At 47.8% G+C, this 17,793-nt stretch overlaps 1 protein-coding gene and 1 pseudogene across 1 annotated transcript in view; one reads left to right on the forward strand and one right to left on the reverse strand.

Annotated features, from left to right (window-relative positions):
* LOC142189797 (uncharacterized) overlaps positions 1-17,793 on the reverse strand; it is a 373,599-nt pseudogene that overhangs the window by 232,225 nt on the left and 123,581 nt on the right.
* Positions 1-17,793, forward strand: part of LOC142189984 (uncharacterized) — a 373,254-nt gene that overhangs the window by 140,270 nt on the left and 215,191 nt on the right. The window lies entirely within an intron of this gene.

The following is a 17,793-nucleotide window of genomic DNA, read 5'->3' on the forward strand; positions in this document are numbered from 1 at the left end:
GGGGGCCTTTTAGGCCCCCATGCTTACATTTTTGCTATTATCTGCAAAATTACTTTAGTTAGAATTTTGAAACTCCAGGTATTCTTCAAGTATGTCTTGTTGATAATATCCAGTTGTTCATATAATTTTTTTCATAGGCATTTTGGTGTAACAATGCTTGTTTGGTGAAAACTACATCTGTACGGATTGGGGGCTTTTTTGTTCTCGGTAGTGTTTGTGCCTCAAGTTACCGTATATACTCGAGTATAAGCAGAATTTTTAAGCACAGTTTTTGTGCTGAAAAAGACCCACTCGAGTCAAGCAAAAAATTCTTTTTTTTTTTTTCTGGGGGAAAGGGGGGGGGGGTCTATGACCAGCCGCAATATCAATGAATAGAATCTCTCATAAAATAGTGAAGAAAAAAAAAAAGGAGCTTTAAAAAAATAAAATTAAAAAATAAAATAAATAAAAGTTCTAAATCCCTCCTTTCCCTAGAATACATACAGTCCTATGAAAAAGTTTGGGCACCCCTATTAATCTTAATCATTTTTAGTTCTAAATATTTTGGTGTTTGCAGCAGCCATTTCAGTTTGATATATCTAATAACTGATGGACACAGTAATATTTCAGGATTGAAATGAGTTTTTTTGTACTAACAGAAAATGTGCAATATGCATTAAACCAAAATTTGACCGGTGCAAAAGTATGGGCACCTCAACAGAAAAGTGACATTAATATTTAGTAGATCCTCCTTTTGCAAAGATAACAGCCTCTAGTCGCTTCCTGTAGCTTTTAATCAGTTCCTGGATCCTGGATGAAGGTATTTTGGACCATTCCTCTGTACAAAACAATTCAAGTTCAGTTAAGTTGCACACGCCACATGTAAAAAAATGCTCCAAAATACACGTGTACATTTTTTACACGTGTAAAAATTACACTCCATTATACTCCATGTGAATGCATCCTTAGAGTTGGCTGCCATTTTCAGCTTTCCATGTGTCTGTCTACAGCCAGCTCCACACAAAGGACGAGACAAAGGTCCCCAACCCCCCTAGAGGGGGCTGTAACTCCTCCTCCTCCAGGCCAGTCGAGGGAGCTTGATTGGTCCTGAAGGTCACCTGATCATACTGGACATTCCTGTACACTGGCAACTCAAATTACAATGGCAAGTATAGGCAGGTGTAGTTCACAAAAACATCCACAAGATGGCGCATTAATAGACCCCCCTGTGTGCTGGTTTTGGTAAAATAAAACACTCTTAAATATATAGAAGGAATGAATGGGGAGGAATCTCTTTACCTTATATGTAGAGATGAGCGAACAGTGTTCTATCGAACTCATGTTCGATCGGATATTAGGCTGTTCGGCATGTTCGAATCGAATCGAACACCGCGTGGTAAAGTGCGCCATTACTCGATTCCCCTCCCACCTTCCCTGGCGCCTTTTTTGCTCCAATAACAGCACAGGGTAGGTGGGACAGGAACTACGACACCGGTGACGTTGAAAAAAGTAGGCAAAACCCATTGGCTGCCGAAAACATGTGACCTCTAATTTAAAAGAACAGCGCCGCCCAGCTTCGCGTCATTCTGAGCTTGCAATTCACCGGGGACGGAGGTTTCCGTCCAGCTAGCTAGGGCTTAGATTCTGGGTAGGCAGGGACAGGCTAGGATAGGAAGGAGAAGACAACCACAACAGCTCTTATAAGAGCTAAATTCCAGGGAGAAGCTTGTCAGTGTAACGTGGCACTGACGGGCTCAATCGCCGCAACCCAGCTTTCCCAGGATCCTGAATGGAATACACTGTCAGTGTATTCCCGTATACCCGATATATACCCCCGATACCCGTTCCAACGGTGTGCCCCCCCACCTTCACCCCAGAAATACCCTGCAAGTCCCCTAGCAATAGAATTGGGGCTATATACACCCACTATTTTTGCTACTGCCATATAGTGCCATTGTCTCACTGGGAATTCAAAGAATATATTGGGCTTACATATAACTTCAATTCCAGGGAGAAGCTTGTCAGTGTAACGTGGCACTGACGGGCTCAATCGCCGCAACCCAGCTTTCCCAGGATCCTGAATGGAACACACTGACAGTGTATTCCCGTATACCCCATATATACACCCCAAATCACCGTTCCAACGGTGTGCCCCCCCACCTTCACCTCAGAAATACCCTGCAAGTCCCCTAGCAATAGAATTGGGGCTATATACACCCACAATTTTTGCTACTGGTATATAGTGCCATTGTCTGACTGGGAATTCAAAGAATATATGGGGGTTACGTGCACCCACAATTTTTGCTACTGCTATACAGTGCCATTGTCTCACTGGGAATTCAAAGAATATATTGGGGTTATGTGCACCCACAATTTTTACTACTGGTATACAGTGCCATTGTCTGACTGGGAATTCAAAGAATATATGGGGGTTACGTGCACCCACAATTTTTGCTACTGCTATACAGTTCCATTGTCTCACTGGGAATTCAAAGAATATATGGGGGTTATGTGCACCCACAATTTTTACTACTGGTATATAGTGCCATTGTCTGACTGGGAATTCAAAGAATATATTGGGGTTATGTGCACCCACAATTTTTACTACTGGTATACAGTGCCATTGTCTGACTGGGAATTCAAAGAATATATTGGGGTTATGTGCACCCACAATTTTTACTACTGGTATACAGTGCCATTGTCTGACTGGGAATTCAAAGAATATATGGGGGTTATGTGCACCCACAATTTTTACTACTGGTATACAGTGCCATTGTCTCACTGGGAATTCAAAGAATATATTGGGGTTATGTGCACCCACAATTTTTACTACTGGTATACAGTGCCATTGTCTGACTGGGAATTCAAAGAATATATGGGGGTTATGTGCACCCACAATTTTTACTACTGGTATATAGTGCCATTGTCTGACTGGGAATTCAAAGAATATATGGGGGTTATGTGCACCCACAATTTTTAATACTGGTATACAGTGCCATTGTCTCACTGGGAATTCCACAAATAATTTGGGGATTCATTCACCCTACATCTCAGGCTCTTGCCATATTCACCCAGGTTGTCAGTGCTGCACCAGCTCGTTCCCAGACAGCTCGTCCCGAAAAACACGTTACCTATATAGAGGATTTGGACAATGAAGACAACATGTTCTAAATCTAATGTCTGCACCTTCTCCAGAATTAAAATAAAGGCAGCGTTTAACTTTCAAATAGCACTGCACAAAGGAAGAGCTTATCAGCTTGTCTCATGACATGCTACTGAAAAGTTTCATTTGTGTATCTTAATGTAAATATAGTTGTATAAGCTTTTTGGGTTTTAGGCACTGCCAAGTTATTTATTACCACCCGCTCCCTTATAATGATGATGACGCCAAAGTCACTGTGGGTGTTCAGAGCTCACAGCTTTGGGTGACATTTGTCTTGCTCTCTGTCGGTACCAGCTGTCTTTTTGGATACCGTAAAGTTATGTTGACTTTATTAACAGCTATAGAAGCTTTAGCCAGGTTGTGACGGTGTGTAACCCTAACAACACTAAGTGGGATACACATTAATAGTCAGTCTATGTACGCTAAACGTATCACTGAAGTAATTTTTTTTCCCTCTCCCCTAATATAAGAAAGGAACAGACATTAGACCTAGACCGGGGTTCGAGGCTTGAAAAAATCCAGTATTATTTGTTCTTCATGATGTGAAATATGTGTTGAAAAGCAACCCAAGATGAAGTCAGCCATGTGTGCCAGTGTGTTACTTGGCATGCCTTTGCTGGCCCCAACTGTAAGGGTCACTCTCCATTTCCTCCATTTTCCACTCTCCTTCACACCATTTGTGGTGAAGCAATGGGATGCACTGAAGTGCACCCTCTAGCCTCGTGTGGGATAGGGACATCAGATGCCACTCCAACCCCCTCGTCTTCCTCCGCCAGCCAACGGTGCGAAGATGAGAGGAGTGTGCTCTGAATGTTTTCTGCCTAGCAGAGGCTAGTTCTCACTTACGAAAATGGCCCCACTTTGACCTGTATATCAGGCACAATGGTGTAGGTTTCAAAGAAACATGGCACCAACAAGTTGGAAAACGTGGGCCATGTGTGGACCGTGTTTGAGTCTGGCAAGCTCCAGATCTGCTACCAGGTTCCAGCCATTATCACAGGCGCAAAAATGCCAGGCCCCAGGTGTAGCAGGGAAAAAAAAAAGCCATCTCAGCCAGGATGGCATCCCTGACCTCGGAGGCACTGTGCTGTCTGTCCCCCATGCTGATCAGTTTCAGCACGGCCTGCTGACATCTCCCCATGCCAGTGTTACAGTGTTTTCCGCTAGTAGCTGGGGTGGAGGTTGCAGCTTCGTAGGGTTTCAGTCTACTCCTGCCATGAATTTTGGCCTGGGAGAGGAGATAGGCCACCCCAGTTTGCACCCGGGGAACAGACTCCACCACATTCACCCTGCCTGTCATTAAAGATAAGCACTGCAGCATCCCTGACCACAGGCGCTTGTCCATGTGTCGGTGGTCAAGTGGACCTTGCAGCAAAGCGCAGAGCTCTGGGCCCGACTGATGTTATGGGACACATGCAGGCGCAAGGCAGAGACAGCACACCAAGAGAAGTAGTAACGGCTAGGCCCAGCATAGGGAGGTGCCCCAGCTGCCATCTGCTGACGGAAGGCCTGGGTCTCCAGAAGCATAAACAAACACCAACATCTCCAGGGCCAGCAGTTTATCGATGAGGCTGTTACAGGCTTGGGCATGGGGGTGGGTTGTATTGTACTTCTGCCTGCAATGAAAAGCTTGGGAAATGTGGAGTGGCTGGGAAGAGGCGCATGATGGTGCAGGCCAAAAGGGCGCATGAGGGTGAACTCCCCAATGTGTCAGAGATAGGTGTGTAGGTGTCCTTGCATCATATACTTGCACCATATTTGGCTTTGGAAGTTAATTTTGTGCCAAAAAGTGGTTAAGACAGCGATCCCTCAGCTACTCCCGTTACACTGTCTATTGAAGTTACCATCTGTGGAAGTGGACCACCATTTCTAAGATCCCAAAGGAAGCAGGCAAGAGATGTGCAATTCAGAAAAAAAGATGAGAAAATAAGTTTAGGCTGTAGAGCACAGAGGGATCGGAGAGGACAGAGCTGGTGTCGGCCAGGTATTCCCACAACATGCGCCTATACTTGTCCCTCCTGGTGACACTAGGCCCCTGAGTGGCAGTAATTTGTCCAGGGGGGCCATTAACGTGTTCCAGACCTAGGAATAAGTCTTCCAACAGGGTAGAGTTTTGCATGCCTTTGCTTCTACCCACTGTTTTTGCTGCTTAGCTTCCCTCCACATCTACTCTGCTTTCACCCCTAAACATCACCCCAGTTTATGCCTTTGCTTCTACCCAGGTTTTTTGTTGATTTAGCTTCCCTCTACATCTACACTGCTTTAGCCCCTAGACATCACCCCTGTCCATGTGGGGTCGGTGGCCTCGTCATCCACCAACTCCTCTTCCAATTGCGCACTGCCCCCTTACTGCAAACCGCACATGACCACAGCTTGCCTTGATGGCAACTGTGTCTCATGATCCCCACTTAGGTCCAGACAAGTCGGTGGTGGGTCCAAAACCCCAAAATTGGAAGGAAATGGCAGATGCTGCAGTATTTCTAACACCTGTTCCTGGTGCTCGGGCCTGGTCTGTGTTGTACCCTGCACCCTGCTTAACGCATCTGCCATATCCGAAGTTGTGCTGAGCGCATGCTAATGTTTCGTGTCCAGTGCAATGGATGGGATGGGATTTCACATAAGTCTGCCACCCATGGCCACTCATGGTTGAGCAACTGAGGGAGTTGACTTTGACGAACCCGAGGGTTTTGGAGTTGGAACTACATCAAAGGTCTGTGCTGCTCACACACTCTGCTCAACACATGATATGTTTAGTGCCAGCAGTGTGGAGACGTCGCACAACAGCCGTTGTTCCAGCAGGTACAGGCGTTGTAGGAGTGCATAGAGGCTAGCAGCGGCAACTATACACTTTAAAAACTATCCGCACAAGCGCCACACTTTCACCAGTAGCTCAGGAACATTGGGGTACTTTTTAAAAAAGATTAGCAGCAATGAGTTAAAAACGTGGCCCAGGCATGGAATATGTTGCAGGCTGCCAAGCTACAGAGCCAATCCCAGGTTACGGCCATTATCACACATGACAACATGCCTGGGCCCAGGTGCAGTGGCAAAAACCACATTGCCGTCTCATCGAGGATGGCATGACTCACTTTGTAGGCAGTGTGCTGTCTGGCCCCCAAGCTGATGAGCTTCAGCACGGCCCGCTGACGTCTCCCCACACCAGTGTTGCAGCGTTTCCAGCTCGTAGCTGGGGTCAATTTAACAGCGGAGGAGGGTGGTGTTTCAGCCCTCCTCCCAGGAATGTTGTGTGGGGAGACAAGTCAGGCCACCACATTTTGCGACCCGGTCCACGCCTCAACTACATTCAACCACTGTGCCCAAATTGAAAGGTAGCGTCCCTGTCCGCATGCACTTGTCCATTCGTAACTGGTCACATGGAACTTTAGGGCTAAGCGCTGAATTTAGGGACCGCCTCATGTTTGGGGGAAAGTGCTGGTGTGGACGGCACAGTGCGGTGGCGCAGTAGACACTCTGCCCAAAAAGGGCAGAGTGTCCCCCAGCCGGGATTCCAACATCTCCTGGGCCAGATTTCTTGAGATGAGGCCGTTGAAGCCTTGGGCATGTGGGTGGGTTGCGCTGTACTTTAGCATGAAATGAAAGGCTTGGGAGATGGGGAGTTGCTGGGAAGAGGCGCATGATGGCGCGGGCAAAAGGAGAAATGGCAGGAAAAGGTGAGGATAAGGGTGAACTCCCCAAAGTGTCAGAGGCAGATGTGGAGGTGTCCTGGCTGCTGGTCTGGACTGCAGCGCCAGCCCTGTCAACAGTGGAAGAGGCAGTGGCCGCCAGGCCAAACGACGATTATCCTGCGCTTGCTCTCACCCACTGAGCCCAGGGCTTGCCTTCCAAATGATGGCACCCGCAAGAGGTGGTGAGATTCCTCTCCGCAGATCTCCAAACCATCTTGGACTTGCAAATTGCACTAAATTTGTCATGTAACTGACATGTATATGATGAGTCTATCCATTGTCTGTTCATTTTGGTGAAAGTCAGCCTGTCAGCTGACAGACAGCTGTGCTTGTCAGTGATGATGTCACCGGCTGCTTGTACCCCCAGTTTTTGCTGCTTAGCTTGCCTCCACATCCACACTGCTTTTGCCCCTACACATCACCCCTATCCATGCCTGTGCCTCTAGCCATAAGTCTGCCACCCATGGAAACTCATGGTGCAGAAAGTGAGGGAGCTGACTCTGAGGAACCCTTGGGTTTTGTAGCTGGTACTCCATCAAAGGTCTCTGCTGCTCACACACCCTGCTGAACATACGGTATCTAGGGTTAGAGCGTGTGGTGACCTCGCACAACAGTAGGTGCTTCAGGCAGATGTAGGCCTTGCTGGAGTGTATTGCGGCTAGCTCCAGGTACTGTAGACTTGGGAAAGTGGGTGTCCAAGTGCCGCACTTTCACCCTTAGCTCAGCTAATTTGGGGTATGTTTTTAAAAATCATTGCACCACTACATTGAACATGTGGGCCAGGCATGGAACGTGTTGGAGGCTGGCAAGCTCCAGAGCCCTCCAACAAGCTAAAAAACCTGGCCCCAGGGGCAGCGGGGATAAACAAATTGCCATCTCATCCAGGATGGCATCCCTGACCTCAGAGGCAGTGTGCTGTCCGTCTCCCAAGCTGATGAGCTTCAGCCCAGCCTGCTGACGTCTCCCCACACCAGTGTTGCAGCGTTTTCAGCTCGTAGCTGGGGTCAATCTAACAGCGGAGGAGGAGGAGGGTGGTGTTTCAGCCCTCCTCCCAGGAATGTTTTGTGGGGAAACAAGTCAGGAAAATTCTTGAAACGGGAGAGTTTTGCATCTTTGCCCTTGCTGCCTATGGACATCCCTTTGCCTCTAGCCACCATTTTCCCTGCTTTGCTTGCCTCCACATCCACACTGCTTTTGCCCCTAGACATCACCCCAGTCCATGCCTTAGCTTGTACCCCCAGTTTTTCCTGCTTAGCTTGCCTCCACATCCACACTGCTTTTGCCCCTAGACATCACCCCAGTCCATGCCTTAGCTTGTACCCCCAGTTTTTCCTGCTTAGCTTGCCTCCACATCCACACTGCTTTTGCCCCTAGACATCACCCCAGTCCATGCCTTAGCTTGTACCCCCAGTTTTTCCTGCTTAGCTTGCCTCCACATCCACACTGCTTTTGCCCCTAGACATCATCCCTATCCATGCCTCTTCCCCTAGCCATAACTCTGCCACCCCTGGAAACTCATGGTGCAGAAACTTTGGTTGCTGACTTTGAGGAACCCTTGGGTTTTGTAGATGGAACTCCATCAAAGGTCTGTGCAGCTCACACACCCTGCTCAAGATATGGTATTGTAGGGTTTCAGCGTGTGTGAATGACGGACAACAGCCTGTGTTTGGACAGATGTAGGCCTTGCTAGAGTGTTTTTAGGCTAGCAGCGACTCCTGTGCACTTGCAAAAGTGGGCGCACAAGCGCCGCATTTTCAACAGTAGCTTCGGTACATTTGGGTATGTTTTTAAAAAACTTTGCACCACTAGGTTAGACGTGGGCCAAACATGGAACGTGTTGGAGGCTGGCAAGCTCCAGAGCCGCTACCAGGTTCCAGCCATTATCACAGGCGTAAAAATGCCAGGCCCCAGGTGTAGCAGGGAAAAAAAATGCCATCTCAGCCAGGATGGCATCCCTGACCTCGGAGGCACTGTGCTGTCTGTCCCCCAAGCTGATGAGCTTCAGCACCGCCTGCTGACGTCTCCCCACACCAGTGTTTTAGCGTTTGCCGCTAGTAGCTGTGGTGGAGGTTGCAGCGTCGTAGGGTTTCAGTCTACTCCTGCCATGAATTTTGGCCTGGGAGAGGAGATAGGCCACCCCAGTTTGCACCCGGGGAACAGACTCCACCACATTCACCCTGCCTGTCATTAAAGATAAGCACTGCAGCATCCCTGACCACAGGCGCTTGTCCAAGTGTCGGTGGTCAAGTGGACCTTGCAGCAAAGCGCGGAACTAAGGGCCCACCTGATGTTGAGTGACACGTGCTGGTGCAAGGCGGGGACGCCACACCGGGAGAAGTTGAGACGGCTAGGGACGGCATAGTGAGGTGCCACAGTTGCCATCAGGTCCGGGAAGGCGGGAGTTTCAACAAGCCGGAACGCCAACCTCTCCTGGGCCAGCAGTTTAGCGATGTTGGCGTTCTAGGCTTGCGTGGGTGGGTGGTTAGCGTTGTATTTCTGCCGGCGCTCCAATGTCTGAGAGATGGTGGGTTGTTGTAAAGAAGCGCCTGATGGTGCCTTTGATGGTGCAGGAGAAGGAGATAAGACAGAAACAGGGGAGGATGAGGGAGAAGTCAACAAAGTGGCGGAGGCAGATGAAGTGATGTCCTGGCTCGTCCTCTGGAGTGCATCGCCAGCACTGTGAGCAGAGGCAGTGGCATGAACGGCGGGCGACGTTTGTCCTGCCGTTGCTGCCTGCCACTGATTCCATTGCTTGGATTCCAAATGACGGTGCATTGAAGTGGTGGACAGGTTGCTCTTCTCAGGGCCCCTACTCGATTTCGAGAGGCAAATTGTGTAGACGACACTATATCTGTCCTCGGCGCATTCCTTGAAAAAACTCTACACCTTCAAGAAACGTGCCCTCGATGGGGGAGTTTTTCTGGGCTGGGTACAAAAGGGAACATCTTCGGACATTCCGGGTCTGGCCTGGCTTCGGCAAAGCAGCTGACCTCTGCCTCTGGACATGTCTCTGCCTCTAGCTACCCTTTTTGGTGCTGCACCTGCCTCAACATCCACACTACTTTCCCAGCTTGACATCTGCCTTGTCCAGGTGGGGTCGGTGTCCTCGTCGTCCACCACCTCCTCTTCCAACTCCTGTCTCGCCTCCTCCTCCTGCACAATGCGCATGTCAACTGGCTGCCCTGACAGCAACTGCGTCTCATCGTCGTCGATGAGGGTGGGTTGCTGGTCATCCGCCACCAAATCGACCGGAGATGGAATGGAGGAGACTCTAGTGTTTGAGCATCTGGACACAGATACTCGTCTGTTAGGTCCGTGGAATCGCGAAATGGAGGGGCAGGTTGCGGTACAGTCAAAGCAAGGGAGAACAGCTCTGGGGAGCAGGGACAGTTGGGGTTATTGTTCTGGGAAGATTGGGAATTTTGGGTGGAAGGAGGACAAGACTGTTGGGTAAGAGGAGGTAGAGGCTGCCTGGCTGGTGGACAATGTGCTTTAAGCGTTATCCGACAGCCATTGCAAGACCTGTTCCTGGTTCTCGGGCCTACTAATCTTTGTACCATTCAGCCTAGTTAATGTGGAACTTTTGTGCAAAGCGCAGAACTTAGGGCCCGCCTGATGTTAAGGGACACACGCTGGTACAAGGCTCAACTCACCCTAAGTGCCAAAAACACTGCTGGTGCAAGGCTCTACTCATGCCAAGGGCCTCAATCTCTGCTGGTAGCTCAGCTTAAGGTCATGTAACTTTGTTTGGAAGGGCTCATGTTAAGGGCTAGAAAAGTGAATTTTGGAAGGTCTTACCACATCACACACACACACACACACACACACACTCAAAATGACAGTTAAGGGTGAGGGCTTTTGGAATTCCCATTGCCTATTCCATTTGTGGTTGTCATGGGGAACGTGATTTAAAGGGGTGGTTGTTACTGTTTGTTGAGCTTAAATTGGGGTTTGTGTCCATCCATTTGGGGAGTAAAGAAGGTTTCCAGGTATTTTCCCACTTTGATAGAGGTTTTTTTGAATGTGGAAAGTGTGTAGTTGTTAGGCAGTGATGTTGGGGTAATAGAGGGTCTTTGGTGTGTTAGATGCCCCCAGACATGCTTCCCCTGCTGTCCCAGTGTCATTCCAGAGGTGTTGGCATCATTTCCTGGGGTGTCATAGTGGACTTGGTGACCCTCCAGACACGGATTTGGGTTTCCCCCTTAACGAGTATCTGTTCCCCATAGACTATAATGGGGTTCGAAACCCATTCGAACACACGAACATTGAGCGGCTGTTCGAATCGAATTTCGAACCTCGAACATTTTAGTGTTCGCTCATCTCTACTTATATGTAAATGTCCATACCATCTCGGTCTGCAAGGACTATTAAAGGGAATGGGACAAGCAGTATCGGGACATTACAATGTGTATGTAGAAGAGCTGTCTGTGTGTGATGTGTATGTAGAGGAGCTGTCTGTGTGTGACGTTTATGTAGCCGAGCTGTTTGTGTGTGATGTATATGTAGCAGAGCTGTCTGTGTGTAATGTGTATGTAGTAGAGCTATCTGTGTGTGATGTGTATGTAGCAGAGCTGTCTGTGTGTGATGTGTATGTAGCAGAGCTGTATGTGTGTGACGTGTATGTAGTAGAGCTGTGTTTGTGATGTGTATGTAAGAAGAGCTGTGTGTGTGTGTGTGTATGAGACGTTTATATAGCAGAGCTGTCTGTGTGTGACTTGTATGTAGTAGAGATGTCTGTGTATGATGTGTATTTAGCAGAGCTGTCTGTGTGTGATGTGTATGTAGAAGAGCTGACTGTGTGTGATGTGTATGTAGAAGAGCTGTCTGTGTGTGACGTGTATGTAGTAGAGCTGTCTGTGTATGATGTGTATTTAGCAGAGCTGTCTGTGTGTGATGTACATGTAGCAGAGCTGTCTGTGTGTGATGTGTATGTAGCAGAGCCGTTTGTGCGTTATGTGTATGTAGCAGAGCTGTCTGTGTGTGATGTGTATGTAGCAGAGCTGTGTGTGTGATGTGTATGTAGAAGAGCTGTCTGTGTGTGATGTGTATGTAGCAGAGCTGTCTGTGTGTGATGTGTATGTAGTAGAGCTGTCTGTGTGTGATGTGTATGTAGCAGAGCTGTCTGTGTGTGATGTGTATGTAGTAGAGCTGTCTGTGTGTGATGTGAATGTAGAAGAGCTGTCTTTGTGTGATGTGTATGTAGCGGAGTGCTCTGTGTGTGTGTGACGTGTATGTAGAAGAGCTGTCTGTGTATGATGTGTATTTAGAAGAGCTGTCAGTGTGTGATGTGTATGTAGTAGAGCTGTGTGTGTGTGTGATGTGTATGTAGTAGAGCTGTGTGTGTGATGTTTATGTAGTAGAGCTGTGTTTGTGATGTGTATGTAAGAAGAGCTGTCTGTGTGTGTGTGAGACGTTTATATAGCAGAGCTGTCTGTGTGTGACTTGTATGTAGTAGAGATGTCTGTGTATGATGTGTATTTAGCAGAGCTGTCTGCTTGTGATGAGTATGTAGCAGAGCTGTCTGTGTGTGATGTGTATGTAGTAGAGCTGTCTGTGTGTCATGTGTATGTAGCAGAGCTGTCTGGGTAATGTGTATCTACCTTAGATCTCTTGTTGTCATAGGTAAAGGGCATGATTACCTTTGAGATCAGGAGAGGAACGTTGGGTCAGGAATAGTTTCTGATCATGTCTCCTTGGAACAAGACCAGAACTCCTGAGTCCATGATGAAGAATCTACTGGATCAGTTAAGTTAAATTTAAGTCCTCAAGACAACCCCTTTAAAGCAGCCGAGTCCTGAGACAACTGGAATTACTGGAATTTATAAAATTCATGATCATTCATAAATATGTAATATCTTTGTCCATTCGTATCTTGCTGGAATCGGTCACGTTCGCGCTGCCTACGACCACGATTGTTACGCCCCTGGTAACAGTGGGACTTTGAGGTACTGCTGGCATCTAAGGGGGGAGGACAGGGATCCTTGGTGTACTCACACCTCCCAACTTTTGAAGAACGGAAAGAGGAACAAAATTTGTGGTGCGCATAGAGCGGCGTGGCAAATTTAGCTCCGCCCATTCTCATTCATTTTTCATGTGCCCCAGACAGTATAATCCTTCTACAGTCCCCCGTACATTATATGTCCCCACATTATAATGTTCCCTTCCAACTGCCCCACAGTATTAAGTCCCTCTCCTGGTGCCTCAGTTTAAACTGGGGGAAACTAGACGGGACATGAAACTGGGGCAGCTGGAGGGGGACATTAACAGTGGGGGTAGTTGGAGGGGGGCAATAAATTAATGGCAGCTGAAGTGAGACATTAAGCTCGGGCAGCTAGAAGCATTAATAAATCTGTAGGGTAGCTGGAGGGTGACAATAAACGGGGCAAGTAGAGGCAGACAGGTCACCCTCCAGCTACCTCCACGGTTTAATGCCCTCTCCATTAGTCCCCAGTTTAATGTCCCCTCAGTTTAAGAGCCCCCCCTTCATCTACCCCCAGTTTCATGTCCCCCCTCTATTTCTCTCCCAGTTTCATATCCCCCTTTATCTGCCCCCTTTCATGTCCCCCCTCCATCTCTCCCCCAGTTTCATGTCACCCCTCCATCTGCCCCTAGGTTACTGAGAAACACACAGACACACACACAGACACTCCACCCTGCATCTCACAATCCCCTCCCCTCTCAGTACCTTAGGACACACACCACACATCCCTCCATCTTCTTGCACTGTCCTGCCAGCACTAAGACACGCCTCCCTAGTCACGTGACATGTGACGTCACACAGGTTCTCTCAGTACTTTAGTACAAGCTTACCCTCATCACCCCCACTCTTATGCTACTCTCTTCACTCAACTACTTTCTTCATCTCGCCCTACAACCTGCAGCAGTGACCCCTTCCCCTCACACCGTCTCCAATCTCTGTCCCCTGCTGTCACTACTTACCTTACTAAAATATTTAACCTCTCTCTCTCTTCTGGAATCTTCCCATCCTCCTTCAAGCATGCTGTTATAACTCCGCTATTGAAAAAACCCTCCCTGGACCCATCCTGTGCTGCTAACTATCGACCCGTCTCTAACCTCTCCTTCATCTCTAAACTCTTGGAACGCCTGGTCTATTCTCGTTTAATCCGCTATCTCTCTGCTAACTCTCTGCTTGACCCCTTACAATCTGGCTTCCGCGCTCTGCACTCTACTGAAACGGCTCTCACAAAAGTCTCCAATAATCTCCTAATGGCTAAATCCAATGGTGACTTCTCTCTTCTTATTCTTCTGGACCTCTCTGCAGCTTTTGACACTGTTGACCATCATCTCCTCCTCACTATGCTCCGCTCAGTTGGCCTCAATGACACTGCGCTCTCCTGGTTCTCCTCTTATCTCTCAGACCGCACTTTCAGTGTATCATTTGCGGGCTCTGTTTCTTCCCCTCTCTCCCTTGCTGTTGGGGCTCCTCAGGGCTCGGTCCTAGGCTCCCTGCTCTTCTCTCTCTACACAGCCCCCATTGGACAAACCATCGCCAGATTTGGCTTCAGGTACCATCTTTATGCTGATGACACCCAATTATACACATCTTCCCGTGACATCACCCCTGTACTCATACAGAACACCAGTGACTGTCTCTCTGCTGTCTCTAATATCATGTCCTCGCTCTATCTGAAACTAAATCTCTCCAAGACTGAACTACTACTGTTTCCACCATCTAATAGATCTGTCCCTGATATATCCATTGCAGTCTCAGGCCTTACTATAACTCCTAGGCAGCAGGCCCGCTGCCTCGGGGTCATGTGTGACACAGACCTTTACTTCACCCCTCATATTGAATCACTCGCACGTTCATGTCACCTCCACCTCAAAAACATCTCCAGAATACGCCCCTTCTTTACCAGAGATACACTAAAGACACTTATTGTCTCTCTGATTCATTCTCACCTTGACTACTGTAACTCCTTACTAATCGGTCTTCCCCTTACTAAACTCTCCCCTCTACAATCTATTCTGAATGCAGCGGCCAGGCTCATCTATCAGTCTAGATGCTACAGCGATGCCTCCGGTCTGTGCCAGTCACTACATTGGCTGCCTATTCATTATAGAATACAATATAAAGTTATCACTCTCATCCACAAGGCTCTCCATAATGCCGCCCCTCCATACATTTCCTCCTTCATCTCTGTCTACCGCCCAACCCGTGCTCTCCGCTCACTCAATGATCTAACACTTACATCCTCTGTTATCAGAACCTCCCATGCTCGTATACAAGACTTCTCCCGAGCTGCACCACTTCTCTGGAATGCTCTACCCCGGACAATCAGATTAACTCCCAATTTCTACAGTTTCAAACAAAAACTAAAGACGCATCTTATCAGACAGGCCGATCACAATGTCTAACGTAAACCCTTAACCCACCTCTGTCCCCGCTCCCACATTACCCCACATGATATGATGTCATCTCAGGTTAACTTTATATGTCCAAGCTCCATCCACATGTTACAGGACACGACTGGTGACGGCTCATAAAGTTTTATGTTTGTGTAATGACAGTCACCTCTATTACGAAAGTGTCTGACCTCTGTATAAGCAATGCCGCCCCTGCTACATCTTGTGTCACCCCCTCTACCTCATAGATTGTAAGCTCTTGTGAGCAGGGCCCTCAGTCCCATTGTGTGAAATGATTTTCTTTGTAATGTATCTTTCTGTCTGTATTTGAACCCTACAAATTGTACAGCGCTGCAGAATATGTTGGCGCTATATAAATAAAATGTATTATTATTATTATTATGCTTGTGAATAAATACAGTACTAGACGCCGTAGGGATCTGGTCCTTACCAGGTCTAGTATTTAGCTGGTTCAGTGTGAGTTGTCTATTTCCCATTACTGGTAAGGACCTTTTTGCCCCCTAGTAGTCCGGTCCTTAACTGAGATCAAATCAAATCAAATAGGCTTTATTGGCACGTCCGAATGAATATTTGGCATTGCCAAAGCTAGTAAAGTGTGTGTGTGTGTGGGGGGGGGGGATTGGAGTCGAGGGGGAGAGTATGAGGGGGGGGGGGGTACCTAACAGCTTTGACCCCTATAAGAGGCCGGAAGATCAACCCCCCCATGTGTTAGTAGCAAGTATAACATACAGAGTATAATTTATACAAATAATACAAATAGTACAGCATAGGGAGGGGCCTTGTGCTGCTGTTTGGGCTAAGGGAAAACAGATTATCATTCATAATCTTTCATTCCCCCTAGACCCAACAGCAGCACAACTGGGGATTTAGCAAGTATTGCTTTAGAAACAAAAAAGCGAACCAAGGATATATATACAAAATTGAAAATTTTTATTAAACAACAACAAAAACACAGATGAATAGTAAAAAAAAAAAAAAAAAAGGGGGTGACTAGTCACCAAATGCCATCAGATGACAGTGAGCACACAGGTAACTCAATGGGCAAAATCGCCTAAGTAAATATGCCAGAAGTTGTGCGACACAAGAGAACACATACAACATATATATGCACATATACAAACAAATATTCGGTTATTAGGGAGAAATAAGCTAGTACATAAGTATGATGTATACTGGTGTAGAAGACAGAAGTACTAAATGTAGATTTACATAGAAAAAAGCTCAATGATTGAGACTGTAAATACTGACAAGCAGTGATGTCAATGATATACAAAGAAGCATGTAAAGAAATACAACAGCTCCCCCTAATGGAGTACTATGCACAGTGGCACCAGAATTATCCAAAATACACAACACCGTGTATAGTTGAGTATATAAATCGAAGAAACAGCTAGAATATAGCTATTAATATACCAAGTGTATTAAAAGACAAAATATTGTACAGGGGAACACAACAACACTGCAGTATCTTAAGTGTTAACACAGTATACATCAAATAGTTAAAGGGGCTCTATCAGCAAAATCATGCTGCTAGAGCAGCGGTTCTCAACCTATGGGTCGCGACCCCGGCGGGGGTCGAATGACCAAAACACAGGGGTCGCCTAAAGCCATCAGAAAATACATATTTCCGATAGCTTTAGCCGCTGAGAAACCGCGTTACCTTTTGCTGCAGAGAAGATCCTAGTGGGCTGAAGGACCTGTGATGACGTCATGACCATGTGATCGGACTCTGGTGTGGGCGGAGCTATTCAGTACAGTGCCGAGTTACACAGGAAGAGAAGGCTGCAGTGAATGGAGACTGGAAGGTAAGATGGAGAGAAGAGACAGTATGTGTAAGCAAGGGGGGGAAGGGGAGTTCAGGCTGTGTGTGAGTATGATAGGGGGGTTCAAGCAAGATGGGGGAAAGGGGGTTCAGCATATCTCTCAACCGTCCCGATTTCCGTGGGACATTCACGATTTCGGTGACGTGTCCCGTGGTCCCGGTTGGAGGGAGGTATGTCCCGATTTCAACTCGGATCTGCGTCCGGAGGACGCAGATCTGAGTTGAATACAGACGTGGCTAAAGCAAGGAGCTCTCACAGTTCAGCTCCTTGCTTTGCCACTGCTAGTCGCTGTGTAGACGCGATGTGATGACGTCACATCGCGCCTACAACTGTTAGAGAGAGAGAGCGGTGGGGGAGCGAGGAGAAGGTAAGTTTAATGTGTACACTGAGGTGGAATGTGAAACTGGGGGCAGAGATGGAGGAGACATGAATCTGGGGGCAGAGATGAGGGGACATGAATCTGGGGGCAGAGATGGAGGGGACATGAATCGGGGCAGAGATGGAGGGGACATGAATCTGGGGGCAGAGATGGAGGGGACATGAATCTGGGGCAGAGATGGAGGGGACATGAATCTGGGGCAGAGATGGAGGGGACATGAATCTGGGGGCAGAGATTGGGGGACATGAATCTAGGGGCAGAGATGGAGGGGACATGAATCTGGGGGCAGAGATGAGGGGATATGAATCTAGGGGCAGAGATGGGGGGACATGAATCTGGGGGCAGAGATGGAGGGGACATGAATCGGGGGCAGAG

This window comes from Leptodactylus fuscus, chromosome 1, assembly GCF_031893055.1.
Source record: "Leptodactylus fuscus isolate aLepFus1 chromosome 1, aLepFus1.hap2, whole genome shotgun sequence".
Taxonomy (NCBI): Eukaryota; Metazoa; Chordata; class Amphibia; order Anura; family Leptodactylidae; genus Leptodactylus; species Leptodactylus fuscus.